The sequence below is a fragment of the Camelus bactrianus genome, unplaced genomic scaffold (assembly GCF_048773025.1).
Source record: "Camelus bactrianus isolate YW-2024 breed Bactrian camel unplaced genomic scaffold, ASM4877302v1 HiC_scaffold_34, whole genome shotgun sequence".
Classification (NCBI taxonomy): domain Eukaryota; kingdom Metazoa; phylum Chordata; class Mammalia; order Artiodactyla; family Camelidae; genus Camelus; species Camelus bactrianus.
The window spans coordinates 4,808,473-4,824,866 of record NW_027413949.1 but is presented as its reverse complement, the minus strand read 5'-3'; positions in this window follow the sequence as shown (position 1 = coordinate 4,824,866).

Genomic DNA, 16,394 nt, shown 5'->3' with positions numbered 1-16,394 from the left:
TGCGACAAATATTCACTACAGAGTTGTTAGCAAGTGGATTACTGCACTTTCATTCACCATATAATGCTTACTCACACTTTGAAGAATTTTCTCAGATTTCACAGTTTAGTTTAATGTCAGTTTTCAAAATGAGGCAGATTTGGCAGAAAAATGCTCTTGGAGCCAGTTCTATACAAACGATATGTAACTTACCTAGTTTCAATCACCGTGACATTACGTGTTCTGAACATGTTACATGCACCACGGATTCAACAAACATTCTTTAATGATTTGTGAACATGTGTATTAACGAACTTTAATTCACCTTACAGTGCATATTTATACATAGAAATTTTATTCTGATTTAGTAGTTTTCTCCTAATGTCAGTCTCTAAATTCATGCAGTTTCCAAAGAAAAATCCTCTTGGAGCGAGTTCTACCCAATAGACATGCAATTTACATAGAACCCGTCATCGTGAAATTCCGTGTTCCGATAAAGCTACATGCATCACGGATTTGACAAATATTCACTACAGAGTTGTTAGCATAAAGATTACCGAACTTTCATCCACCATAAAATCCATGTTGACACTTTGAAGCATTTTCTCATATTTCAAAAATTTTTTCTAATGCCAGTTTTGAAAAGGAGGCAGATTCGCAGAAACCTTCTCGTAGAACAAGTATTTCCCAATAGAAAAGTAATTTACATAGTTTCCCTCACAGTGACATTCCATTTTCCGAACACGCTACATGCATCAAGGTTACAACAAACTTTCTCGAATGAGTTGTGAACATGTAGATTACAGAACTTTCATCCACCATAAATGGCATATATACACCTAGAAACATTAACTCTGAATTTGCAGTTTTTACTAATGCCAGGTTTGAAAATCAGGAGGTTTTCTCAGGAAAATTTTTTGGAGCGAATTCTAACGAATAGGCGTGTAATTTGCATAGATTCCATCGCCGGCATTTTCCGTGAAAACATCAGGCTACATGCATAATGCTTTCTACAAATATTCACCACAGATTTGTTTGCATGTGTTTTTACGATCTTGCATCACAATACAAGGCATATTGACACTCTGATGCATTTTCACTGATTTTGCAGATATTTTCAAAAGCCAGTTTCAAAAATGAGGCAGATTTCCCAGAAAAATCTCTTCAAGCGAATCCTACCCAAGAGACATGTATTTTACTTAGATTCGCTCAAGGTGATATTCTGTGTTCCGAACAAGCTTCACGAAACTCGGATTCGACAAATATTCACTACAGAGTTGTTAGCATGCGAATTTCCGAACTTTCATCCACCATACATGGCAGATGTACACCGAGAATATAGTAATCTGAGTTCGCAGGGTTTTCCTTACGTCAGTTTCAAAAATCAGGCCTATTTCTCAGGAAAAATCTCTTGGAGTGATTTCTAACCAAGAGAATTGTAATTTACATAAATTCCCTGGCCGTGAAATTCCGTGTTCTGAACATGCTACATTCATAAAGATTCGACAAATATTCACTACAAATTTGTTAGCATGTGGATTACCGAACTTTCATCACAATACATTGAATATTGATCCTTAGAATTATTTTCTCAGATTTTGCAGCATTTCCCAAACACCAGTTTCAAAAATGACGAACTTTTCGCAGAAATACACTCTCGGAGCGAGTTCTACCCAATAGACTAGTAATTGAGATTGTTTCAATCACCGTGAAATTCCAAGTTCTGAACACGGTACATGCACCACGGATTAAAAAAAGATTCTTTAATATGTTGTGAAAATGTGGATTACCGAACTTTCTTGCAACAAAAAGGCACATTTACAGCTACAAATATTTACTCTCGTTTTGCAGCTTTTTCCAATCTTCAGACTCGATAATCATGCAATTTTTGCAGAAAAATTCTCTTCTAGCTCTTTCTACTCAATACAATTGTAATTTACACAGTTTCATTACCGTGAAATTCCGTTTCCCAAAAGCGCTACATGAATCACGGTTTAAAAAATAATTACTACACTGTTATTAACATGTGGATTACCGGACTTTCATTCACCATTCAAGGCATATTGACACTTAGAAGCATTTTCTCAGATTTCACAGGGTTCTCCTAATGGCAGTTTTCAAAATGAGGCACATTTCACAGAGAATACTCTTCAAGCGAGTTCTACCCAATAGACATGTAACTTACATTGTTTCCTTCACTATGACATCCCGTATTCCAAACACGTTACATGCATCACGAGTTCGACAAACATTCTTTAATGAGTGTGAGCATGTGGATTACCGAACTTTCATCCACCATACAAGGCATATTTACACCTAGAAGTAGTTATTCTGATTTCGCAAGTTTTTCCTAACATCCAATTTTGAAAATCTTGAAATTTTCGCAGAATCATTCAATTCAAGCGAGTTCTATCCAGTAGAATTGTTATTTTCAGAGGTTCACTCACCGAGACATTCCGTGTTCTGAAAAAGTTACATTCATCACGGCTTCGACAAACATAATTTAATGAACGTGAGCATGAGGATTACCGGTTTTTCAACCACAATACAAGGCATATTTACACCTACAAATATTTACTTAAGTTTCGCAGGTTTTCCTAACGTCCGTTAAGAAAATCAGGCAGTTTTCGCAGAAAAATTCTCTTGGTGCATGTTCTATCCAATAGACATCTCATTTTCATAGATACCGTCACCGTAACATTCCGTGTTCCGAAAACGGTACATGCACCACGGATTCAACAAATATTCACTGCTGAGTTCTTAGCATGTGAATTACACATCTTTAATAACCCATTGAAGACATATTGTCACCTTAAAGCATTTACTCAGATTTTGCAGCATTTTCAAAACACCAGTTTCCAAACTGAGGCAGATTTTTCAGGAAAATGCTCCTGGAGCGTGTTCTAACCAATAGATATGTAATTTACATAGTTTCCCTCACTGTGAGAGTCCGTGATTCGAACACGCTACATTCATCACGGATTTAACAAACATTTTTAATGAGTTGTTTGCATGTGTATTACAGAACTTTCATCCACCATACGAGGCATATTTACACCTAGAAATTTTAACTCTGAGTTCGCAGCTTTTTCCTAAGAGCAGTTTCAAAAATCAGGAAGTTTTCAAAGGAAAAAAATTTGGAGCGTGTTCTACCCAATAGAAATGTAAATTACAAACATTTTCCCGCTGTGAAATTACGTGATTCGAACACGCTACATGCAGAAATGTTTCGACAAAAATACACTACAGTGTTTTTTGCATTTGGATGACAGGACTTTCATCACAGTAGTAGGCATATTGATGCATAGAATCTTTTTCTCTGATTTCACAGAGCTTTCAAAACGCCAGTTTCGAAAATGAGGGAGATATCACGGCAAAAACCTCTTGGTGTGGGTTCTAACCAATAGACATGTAATTTACATGGATTCGCTCACCGTGAAATTCCGTGTTCCAAACACGCTACATGCATCTCGGATCCGACAAATATTCAATACAGAGCTGTTAGCAAGTGGATTACAGCACTTTCAACCACCATATAATTCTTACACTTTGAAAAATTTTCTCAGATTTCACACGTTAGTTTGAATGCCAGTTTTGAAAATGAGGCAGATGTGGCAGAAAAATGCTCTTGGAGCCAGTTCTACACAAAAGATAGGTAATTTACCTAGTTTCAATCACCGTGACATTCCGTGTTCTGAACACGTTACATGCACCACGGATTCAACAAACATTCTTTAATGAGTTGTGAACATGTGTATTAACGAACTTTAATCCACCATAGAGTGCATATTTATACATAGAAATTTTATTCTGATTTAGTAGTTTTCTCCTAATGTCAGTCTCTAAAATCATGCAGTTTCCATAGAAAAATCCTCTTGGAGCGAGTTCTACCCAATAGACATGCAATTTACATAGAACCCGTCATCGTGAAATTCTGTGTTCCGAAAAAGGTACATGAATCACGGATTCGACATATATTCACTACAGGGTTGTTAGCATAAGGATTACCGAACTTTTATCCACCATAATAGCCATATTGACACTTTGAAGCATTTTCTCTGATTTTGCAGAAATTTTCAAACGCCAGTTTCAAAAATGAGGCAGATTTCACAGAAAAATCTCTTGGAGCGAATTCTACCCAAGAGAAATGTATTTTACATAGATTCGCTCACCGTGATATTCTGTGATCCGAACGCACTTCACGTATCTAGGATTCGACAAATAATTACTACAGAGTTGTTAGCATGCGGATTACCGAACTTTCATCTAACAAACAAGGCCTATTTACACCTAGAAACATTAACTCTGAGTTTGCAGCATTTTCCTAATAGCAGTTTCGATATCAGGCAGTTTTCAAAGGTAAAACTGTTGGAGCGTGTTCTACCCAATAGATATGTAAATTACATACATTCCCCCACTGTGAAATTACGTGTTTCAAACACGCTACATGCAGAAAAGATTCAACAAAAATACACTACATAGCTGTTTGCATGTGGATGACAGGACTTTCATCACAATCGAAGGCATATGGAAGCTTTGAACCATTTTCTCTGATTTCACAGAGCTTTCCAAACGCCAGTTTTGAAAATGAGACAGATTTCACGGCAAAAATTTCTTGGAGCAAATTCTACCCAAGAAACATATATTTTACATAGTTTCGCTCACCGTGATATCCTGTGTTCCGAACACGCTTCACATATCTCGGATTTGATAAGTATTCACTACAGAGATATTAGTATGTGGATTACCGAACTTTCATCCACCATACAAGGCATATTTACACCTAGAAAAATTAACTCTGAGTTCGCAGCTTTTTCCTAATAGCAGTTTCAAAAATCAGGAAGTTTTCAAAGGAAAAAACTGTTGGGACGTGTTCTACCGAATAGAAATTTAAATTACATTGATTCTCCCGCTGTGAAATTACGTGATTCGAACACGCTACACGCAGAAATGTTTCGACAAAAATACACTGCAGTGTTGTTTGCATGTGGATTACAGTACTTTTATCACAGTAGTAGGCATATTGATGCTTAGTAGCTTTTTCTCTGGTTTCACAGAGCTTTCGAAACGCCAGTTTCGAAAATGAGGCAGATTTCACGGCAAAAACCTCTTGGAGCAGGTTCTAACTAATAGACATATAATTTACGTGGATTCGCTCACTGTGAAATTCCGTGATCCGAACAAACTTCATGCATCTCGGATGCGACAAATATTCACTGCAGAGTTGTTAGCAAGTGGATTACAGCACTTTCATCCACCATATAAGGCTTAATGACACTTTGAAGAATTTTCTCAGATTTCACAATTTAGTTCTAATGCCAGTTTTGAAAAGGAGGCCGATTCGCAGAAACCTTCTCGTAGAACAAGTACTTCCCAATAGAAATGTAATTTACAAAGTTTCCCTCACAGTGACATTCCATTTTCCGAACACGCTACATGCATCAAGGTTACAACAAACTTTCTCGAATGAGTTGTGAACATGTAGATTACAGAACTTTCATCCACCATAAATGGCATATATACACCTAGAAACATTAACTCTGAATTTGCAGTTTTTACTAATGCCAGGTTCGAAAATCAGGAGGTTTTCTCAGGAAAATTTTTTGGAGCGAATTCTAACGAATAGGCGTGTAATTTGCATAGATTCCATCGCCGGCATTTTCCGTGAAACCATCAGGCTACATGCATAATGCTTTCTACAAATATTCACCACAGATTTGTTTGCATGTGTTTTTACGATCTTGCATCACAATACAAGGCATATTGACACTCTGATGCATTTTCACTGATTTTGCAGATATTTTCAAAAGCCAGTTTCAAAAATGAGGCAGATTTCCCAGAAAAATCTCTTCAAGCGAATCCTACCCAAGAGACATGTATTTTACTTAGATTCGCTCAAGGTGATATTCTGTGTTCCGAACAAGCTTCACGAAACTCGGATTCGACAAATATTCACTACAGAGTTGTTAGCATGCGGATTACCGAACTTTCATCCACCATACATGGCAGATGTACACCGAGAATATAGTAATCTGAGTTCGCAGGGTTTTCCTTACGTCAGTTTCAAAAATCAGGCCTATTTCTCAGGAAAAATCTCTTGGAGTGATTTCTAACCAAGAGAATTGTAATTTACATAAATTCCCTGGCCGTGAAATTCCGTGTTCTGAACATGCTACATTCATAAAGATTCGACAAATATTCACTACAAATTTGTTAGCATGTGGATTACCGAACTTTCATCACAATACATTGAATATTGATCCTTAGAATTATTTTCTCAGATTTTGCAGCATTTCCCAAACACCAGTTTCAAAAATGACGAACTTTTCGCAGAAATACACTCTCGGAGCGAGTTCTACCCAATAGACTAGTAATTGAGATTGTTTCAATCACCGTGAAATTCCAAGTTCTGAACACGGTACATGCACCACGGATTAGAAAAAGATTCTTTAATATGTTGTGAAAATGTGGATTACCGAACTTTCTTGCAACAAAAAGGCACATTTACAGCTACAAATATTTACTCTCGTTTTGCAGCTTTTTCCAATCTTCAGACTCGATAATCATGCAATTTTTGCAGAAAAATTCTCTTCTAGCTCTTTCTACTCAATACAATTGTAATTTACACAGTTTCATTACCGTGAAATTCCGTTTCCCAAAAGCGCTACATGAATCACGGTTTAAAAAATAATTACTACACTGTTATTAACATGTGGATTACCGGACTTTCATTCACCATTCAAGGCATATTGACACTTAGAAGCATTTTCTCAGATTTCACAGGGTTCTCCTAATGGCAGTTTTCAAAATGAGGCACATTTCACAGAGAATACTCTTCAAGCGAGTTCTACCCAATAGACATGTAACTTACATTGTTTCCTTCACTATGACATCCCGTATTCCAAACACGTTACATGCATCACGAGTTCGACAAACATTCTTTAATGAGTGTGAGCATGTGGATTACCGAACTTTCATCCACCATACAAGGCATATTTACACCTAGAAGTAGTTATTCTGATTTCGCAAGTTTTTCCTAACATCCAATTTTGAAAATCTTGAAATTTTCGCAGAATCATTCAATTCAAGCGAGTTCTATCCAGTAGAATTGTTATTTTCAGAGGTTCACTCACCGAGACATTCCGTGTTCTGAAAAAGTTACATTCATCACGGCTTCGACAAACATAATTTAATGAACGTGAGCATGTGGATTACCGGTTTTTCAACCGCAATACAAGGCATATTTACACCTACAAATATTTACTTAAGTTTCGCAGGTTTTCCTAACGTCCGTTAAGAAAATCAGGCAGTTTTCGCAGAAAAATTCTCTTGGTGCATGTTCTATCCAATAGACATCTCATTTTCATAGATACCGTCACCGTAACATTCCGTGTTCCGAAAACGGTACATGCACCACGGATTCAACAAATATTCACTGCTGAGTTCTTAGCATGTGAATTACACATCTTTAATAACCCATTGAAGACATATTTTCACCTTAAAATATTTACTCAGATTTTGCAGCATTTTCAAAACACCAGTTTCCAAACTGAGGCAGATTTTTCAGGAAAATGCTCCTGGAGCGTGTTCTAACCAATAGATATGTAATTTACATAGTTTCCCTCACTGTGAGAGTCCGTGATTCGAACACGCTACATTCATCACGGATTTAACAAACATTTTTAATGAGTTGTTTGCATGTGTATTACAGAACTTTCATCCACCATACGAGGCATATTTACACCTAGAAATTTTAACTCTGAGTTCGCAGCTTTTTCCTAAGAGCAGTTTCAAAAATCAGGAAGTTTTCAAAGGAAAAAAATTTGGAGCGTATTCTACCCAATAGAAATGTAAATTACAAACATTTTCCCGCTGTGAAATTACGTGATTCGAACACGCTACATGCAGAAATGTTTCGACAAAAATACACTACAGTGTTTTTTGCATTTGGATGACAGGACTTTCATCACAGTAGTAGGCATATTGATGCATAGAATCTTTTTCTCTGATTTCACAGAGCTTTCAAAACGCCAGTTTCGAAAATGAGGGAGATATCACGGCAAAAACCTCTTGGTGTGGGTTCTAACCAATAGACATGTAATTTACATGGATTCGCTCACCGTGAAATTCCGTGTTCCAAACACGCTACATGCATCTCGGATCCGACAAATATTCAATACAGAGCTGTTAGCAAGTGGATTACAGCACTTTCAACCACCATATAATTCTTACACTTTGAAAAATTTTCTCAGATTTCACACGTTAGTTTGAATGCCAGTTTTGAAAATGAGGCAGATGTGGCAGAAAAATGCTCTTGGAGCCAGTTCTACACAAAAGATAGGTAATTTACCTAGTTTCAATCACCGTGACATTCCGTGTTCTGAACACGTTACATGCACCACGGATTCAACAAACATTCTTTAATGAGTTGTGAACATGTGTATTAACGAACTTTAATCCACCATAGAGTGCATATTTATACATAGAAATTTTATTCTGATTTAGTAGTTTTCTCCTAATGTCAGTCTCTAAAATCATGCAGTTTCCATAGAAAAATCCTCTTGGAGCGAGTTCTACCCAATAGACATGCAATTTACATAGAACCCGTCATCGTGAAATTCTGTGTTCCGAAAAAGGTACATGAATCACGGATTCGACATATATTCACTACAGGGTTGTTAGCATAAGGATTACCGAACTTTTATCCACCATAATAGCCATATTGACACTTTGAAGCATTTTCTCTGATTTTGCAGAAATTTTCAAACGCCAGTTTCAAAAATGAGGCAGATTTCACAGAAAAATCTCTTGGAGCGAATTCTACCCAAGAGAAATGTATTTTACATAGATTCGCTCACCGTGATATTCTGTGATCCGAACGCACTTCACGTATCTAGGATTCGACAAATAATTACTACAGAGTTGTTAGCATGCGGATTACCGAACTTTCATCTAACAAACAAGGCCTATTTACACCTAGAAACATTAACTCTGAGTTTGCAGCATTTTCCTAATAGCAGTTTCGATATCAGGCAGTTTTCAAAGGTAAAACTGTTGGAGCGTGTTCTACCCAATAGATATGTAAATTACATACATTCCCCCACTGTGAAATTACGTGTTTCAAACACGCTACATGCAGAAAAGATTCAACAAAAATACACTACATAGCTGTTTGCATGTGGATGACAGGACTTTCATCACAATCGAAGGCATATGGAAGCTTTGAACCATTTTCTCTGATTTCACAGAGCTTTCCAAACGCCAGTTTTGAAAATGAGACAGATTTCACGGCAAAAATTTCTTGGAGCAAATTCTACCCAAGAAACATATATTTTACATAGTTTCGCTCACCGTGATATCCTGTGTTCCGAACACGCTTCACATATCTCGGATTTGATAAGTATTCACTACAGAGATATTAGTATGTGGATTACCGAACTTTCATCCACCATACAAGGCATATTTACACCTAGAAAAATTAACTCTGAGTTCGCAGCATTTTCCTAATAGCAGTTTCAAAAATCAGGAAGTTTTCAAAGGAAAAAACTGTTGGGACGTGTTCTACCGAATAGAAATTTAAATTACATTGATTCTCCCGCTGTGAAATTACGTGATTCGAACACGCTACACGCAGAAATGTTTCGACAAAAATACACTGCAGTGTTGTTTGCATGTGGATTACAGTACTTTTATCACAGTAGTAGGCATATTGATGCTTAGTAGCTTTTTCTCTGGTTTCACAGAGCTTTCGAAACGCCAGTTTCGAAAATGAGGCAGATTTCACGGCAAAAACCTTTTGGAGCAGGTTCTAACTAATAGACATATAATTTACGTGGATTCGCTCACTGTGAAATTCCGTGATCCGAACAAACTTCATGCATCTCGGATGCGACAAATATTCACTGCAGAGTTGTTAGCAAGTGGATTACAGCACTTTCATCCACCATATAAGGCTTAATGACACTTTGAAGAATTTTCTCAGATTTCACAATTTAGTTCTAATGCCAGTTTTGAAAAGGAGGCCGATTCGCAGAAACCTTCTCGTAGAACAAGTACTTCCCAATAGAAATGTAATTTACATAGTTTCCCTCACAGTGACATTCCATTTTCCGAACACGCTACATGCATCAAGGTTACAACAAACTTTCTCGAATGAGTTGTGAACATGTAGATTACAGAACTTTCATCCACCATAAATGGCATATATACACCTAGAAACATTAACTCTGAATTTGCAGTTTTTACTAATGCCAGGTTCGAAAATCAGGAGGTTTTCTCAGGAAAATTTTTTGGAGCGAATTCTAACGAATAGGCGTGTAATTTGCATAGATTCCATCGCCGGCATTTTCCGTGAAACCATCAGGCTACATGCATAATGCTTTCTACAAATATTCACCACAGATTTGTTTGCATGTGTTTTTACGATCTTGCATCACAATACAAGGCATATTGACACTCTGATGCATTTTCACTGATTTTGCAGATATTTTCAAAAGCCAGTTTCAAAAATGAGGCAGATTTCCCAGAAAAATCTCTTCAAGCGAATCCTACCCAAGAGACATGTATTTTACTTAGATTCGCTCAAGGTGATATTCTGTGTTCCGAACAAGCTTCACGAAACTCGGATTCGACAAATATTCACTACAGAGTTGTTAGCATGCGGATTACCGAACTTTCATCCACCATACATGGCAGATGTACACCGAGAATATAGTAATCTGAGTTCGCAGGGTTTTCCTTACGTCAGTTTCAAAAATCAGGCCTATTTCTCAGGAAAAATCTCTTGGAGTGATTTCTAACCAAGAGAATTGTAATTTACATAAATTCCCTGGCCGTGAAATTCCGTGTTCTGAACATGCTACATTCATAAAGATTCGACAAATATTCACTACAAATTTGTTAGCATGTGGATTACCGAACTTTCATCACAATACATTGAATATTGATCCTTAGAATTATTTTCTCAGATTTTGCAGCATTTCCCAAACACCAGTTTCAAAAATGACGAACTTTTCGCAGAAATACACTCTCGGAGCGAGTTCTACCCAATAGACTAGTAATTGAGATTGTTTCAATCACCGTGAAATTCCAAGTTCTGAACACGGTACATGCACCACGGATTAGAAAAAGATTCTTTAATATGTTGTGAAAATGTGGATTACCGAACTTTCTTGCAACAAAAAGGCACATTTACAGCTACAAATATTTACTCTCGTTTTGCAGCTTTTTCCAATCTTCAGACTCGATAATCATGCAATTTTTGCAGAAAAATTCTCTTCTAGCTCTTTCTACTCAATACAATTGTAATTTACACAGTTTCATTACCGTGAAATTCCGTTTCCCAAAAGCGCTACATGAATCACGGTTTAAAAAATAATTACTACACTGTTATTAACATGTGGATTACCGGACTTTCATTCACCATTCAAGGCATATTGACACTTAGAAGCATTTTCTCAGATTTCACAGGGTTCTCCTAATGGCAGTTTTCAAAATGAGGCACATTTCACAGAGAATACTCTTCAAGCGAGTTCTACCCAATAGACATGTAACTTACATTGTTTCCTTCACTATGACATCCCGTATTCCAAACACGTTACATGCATCACGAGTTCGACAAACATTCTTTAATGAGTGTGAGCATGTGGATTACCGAACTTTCATCCACCATACAAGGCATATTTACACCTAGAAGTAGTTATTCTGATTTCGCAAGTTTTTCCTAACATCCAATTTTGAAAATCTTGAAATTTTCGCAGAATCATTCAATTCAAGCGAGTTCTATCCAGTAGAATTGTTATTTTCAGAGGTTCACTCACCGAGACATTCCGTGTTCTGAAAAAGTTACATTCATCACGGCTTCGACAAACATAATTTAATGAACGTGAGCATGTGGATTACCGGTTTTTCAACCACAATACAAGGCATATTTACACCTACAAATATTTACTTAGGTTTCGCAGGTTTTCCTAACGTCCATTAAGAAAATCAGGCTGTTTTCGCAGAAAAATTCTCTTGGTGCATGTTCTATCCAATAGACATCTCATTTTCATAGATACCGTCACCGTAACATTCCGTGTTCCGAAAACGGTACATGCACCACGGATTCAACAAATATTCACTGCTGAGTTTTTAGCATGTGAATTACACATCTTTAATAACCCATTGAAGACATATTTTCACATTAAAATATTTACTCAGATTTTGCAGCATTTTCAAAACACCAGTTTCCAAACTGAGGCAGATTTTTCAGTAAAATGCTCCTGGAGCGTGTTCTAACCAATAGATATGTAATTTACATAGTTTCCCTCACTGTGAGTGTCCGTGATCGGAACACGCTACATACATCACGGATTTAACAAACATTTTTAATGAGTTGTTTGCATGTGTATTACAGAACTTTCATCCACCATACAAGGCATATTTACACCTAGAAATTTTAACTCTGAGTTCGCAGCTTTTTAATAATAGCAGTTTCAAAAATCAGGAAGTTTTCAAAGGAAAAAAATTTGGAGCGTGTTCTACCCAATAGAAATGTAAATTACAAAGATTCTCCCGCTGTGAAATTACGTGATTCGAACACGCTACATGCAGAAAAGTTTTGACAAAAATAAACTACAGTGTTTTTTGCATTTGGATGACAGGACTTTCATCACAGTAGTAGGCATATTGATGCTTAGAATCTTTTTCTCTGATTTCACAGAGCTTTCAAAACGCCAGTTTCGAAAATGAGGGAGATATCTAGGCAAAAACCTCTTGGTGTGGGTTCTAAACAATAGACATGTAATTTACATGGATTCGCTCACCGTGAAATTCCGTGTTCCGAACAGGCTACATGCAACTCGGATGCGACAAATATTCACTACAGAGTTGTTAGCAAGTGGATTAAAGCACTTTCAACCACCATATAATTCTTACACTTTGAAAAATTTTCTCAGATTTCACACATTAGTTTGAACGCCAGTTTTGAAAATGAGGCAGATGTGGCAGAAAAATGCTCTTGGAGCCAGTTCTACACAAAAGATAGGTAATTTACCTAGTTTCAATCACCGTGACATTCCGTGTTCTGAACACGTTACATGCACCACGGATTCAACAAACATTCTTTAATGAGTTGTGAACATGTGTATTAACGAACTTTAATCCACCATAGAGTGCATATTTATACATAGAAATTTTATTCTGATTTAGAAGTTTTCTCCTAATGTCAGTCTCTAAAATCATGCAGTTTCCACAGAAAAATCCTCTTGGAGCGAGTTCTACTCAATAGACATGCAATTTACATAGAACCCTTCATCGTGAAATTCTGTGTTCCGAAAAAGTACATGAATCACGGATTCGACATATATTCACTACAGGGTTGTTAGCATAAGGATTACCGAACTTTTATCCACCATAATAGCCATAATGACACTTTGAAGCATTTTCTCTGATTTTGCAGAAATTTTCAAACGCCAGTTTCAAAAATGAGGCAGATTTCACAGAAAAATCTCTTGGAGCGAATTCTACCCAAGAGAAATGTATTTTACATAGATTCGCTCACCGTGATATTCTGTGATCCGAACGCACTTCACGTATCTAGGATTCGACAAATAATTACTACAGAGTTGTTAGCATGCGGATTACCGAACTTTCATCTAACAAACAAGGCCTATTTACACCTAGAAATATTAACTCTGAGTTTGCAGCATTTTCCTAATAGCAGTTTCGATATCAGGCAGTTTTCAAAGGTAAAACTGATGGAGCGTGTTCTACCCAATAGATATGTATATTACATACATTCTCCCACTGTGAAATTACGTGTTTCAAACACGCTACATGCAGAAAAGATTCAACAAAAATACACTACATAGTTGTTTGCATGTGGATGACAGGACTTTCATCACAATCGAAGGCATATGGAAGCTTTGAACCATTTTCTCTGATTTCACAGAGCTTTCCAAACGCCAGTTTTGAAAATGAGACAGATTTCACGGCAAAAATTTCTTGGAGCAAATTCTACCCAAGAAACATATATTTTACATATTTTTGCTCACCGTGATATCCTGTGTTCCGAACACGCTTCACATATCTCGGATTTGACTAGTATTCACTACAGAGATGTTAGTATGTGGATTACCGAACTTTCATCCACCATACAAGGCATATTTACACCTAGAAAAATTAACTCTGAGTTCGCAGCATTTTCCTAATAGCAGTTTCAAAAATCAGGAAGTTTTCAAAGGAAAAAAATGTTGGGACGTGTTCTACTGAATAGAAATTTAAATTACATTGATTCTCCCGCTGTGAATTTACGTGATTCGAACACGCTACATGCAGAAATGTTTCGACAAAAATACACTGCAGTGATGTTTGCATGTGGATTACAGTACTTTCATCACAGTAGTAGGCATATTGATGCTTAGAAGCTTTTTCTCTGGTTTCACAGAGCTTTCGAAACGCCAGTTTAGAAAATGAGGCAGATTTCACGGCAAAAATCTCTTGGAGCAGGTTCTAACTAATAGACATGTAATTTACGTGGATTCGCTCACTGTGAAATTCCGTGATCCGAACACACTTCATGCATCTCGGATGCGACAAATATTCACTGCAGAGTTGTTAGCAAGTGGATTACAGCACTTTCATCCACCATATAAGGCTTAATGACACTTTGAAAAATTTTCTCAGATTTCACAATTTTGTTTTAATGCCAGTTTTGAAAATGAGGCAGATTTGGCAGAAAAATGCTCTTGGAGCCAGTTCTAAACAAAAGATATGTAATTTACCTAGTTTCAATCACCGTGACATTCCGTGTTCTGAACACATTATATGCACCACGGATTCAACAAACATTCTTTAATGATTTGTGGAAATGTGTATTAACGAACTTTAATCCACCTTACAGTGCATATTTATACATAGAAATTTTATTCTGATTTAGTAGTTTTCTCCTAATGTGAGTCTTTAAATTCATGCAGTTTCCACAGAAAAATCCTCTTGGAGCCAGTTCTACCCAATAGACATGCAATTTACATAGAACCCGTCATCGTGAAATTCCGTGTTCCGATAAAGCTACATGCATCACGGATTTGACAAATATTCACTACAGAGTTGTTAGCATAAAGATTACCGAACTTTCATCCACCATAAGGCCATGTTGACACTTTGAAGCATTTTCTCATATTTCAAAAGTTTTTCCTAAAGCCAGTTTTGAAAAGGAGGCCGATTCGCAGAAACCTTCTCGTAGAACAAGTACTTCCCAATAGAAATGTAATTTACATAGTTTCCCTCACAGTGACATTCCGTTTTCCGAACACGCTACATGCATCAAGGTTACAACAAACATTCTCGAATGAGTTGTGAACATGTAGATTACAGAACTTTCATCCACCATAAATGGCATATATACACCTAGAAACATTAACTCTGAATTTGCAGTTTTTACTAATGCCAGGTTCGAAAATCAGGAGGTTTTCTCAGGAAAATTTTTTGGAGCGAATTCTAACGAATAGGCGTGTAATTTGCATAGATTCCATCGCCGGCATTTTCCGTGAAAACATCAGGCTACATACATAATGCTTTCTACAAATATTCACCACAGATTTGTTTGCATGTGTTTTTACGATCTTGCATCACAATACAAGGCATATTGACACTCTGATGCATTTTCACTGATTTTGCAGATATTTTCAAAAGCCAGTTTCAAAAATGAGGCAGATTTCCCAGAAAAATCTCTTCAAGCGAATCCTACCCAAGAGACATGTATTTTACTTAGATTCGCTCAAGGTGATATTCTGTGTTCCGAACAAGCTTCACGAAACTCGGATTCGACAAATATTCACTACAGAGTTGTTAGCATGCGGATTACCGAACTTTCATCCACCATACATGGCAGATGTACACGTAGAATATAGTAATCTGAGTTCGCAGGGTTTTCCTTAGGTCAGTTTCAAAAATCAGGCCTATTTCTCAGGAAAAATCTCTTGGAGTGATTTCTAACCAAGAGAATTGTAATTTACATAAATTCCCTGGCCGTGAAATTCCGTGTTCTGAACATGCTACATTCATAAAGATTCGAAAAATATTCACTACAAATTTGTTAGCATGTGGATTATCGAACTTTCATCACAATACATTGAATATTGATCCTTAGAATTATTTTCTCAGATTTTGTAGCATTTCCCAAACACCAGTTTCAAAAATGACGAACTTTTCGCAGAAATACACTCTCGGAGCGAGTTCTACCCAATAGACTAGTAATTGAGATTGTTTCAATCACCGTGAAATTCCAAGTTCTGAACACGGTACATGCACCACGGATTAGAAAAAGATTCTTTAATATGTTGTGAAAATGTGGATTACCGAACTTTCTTGCAACAAAAAGGCACATTTACACCTACAAATATTTACTCTCGTTTTGCAGCTTTTTCCAATCT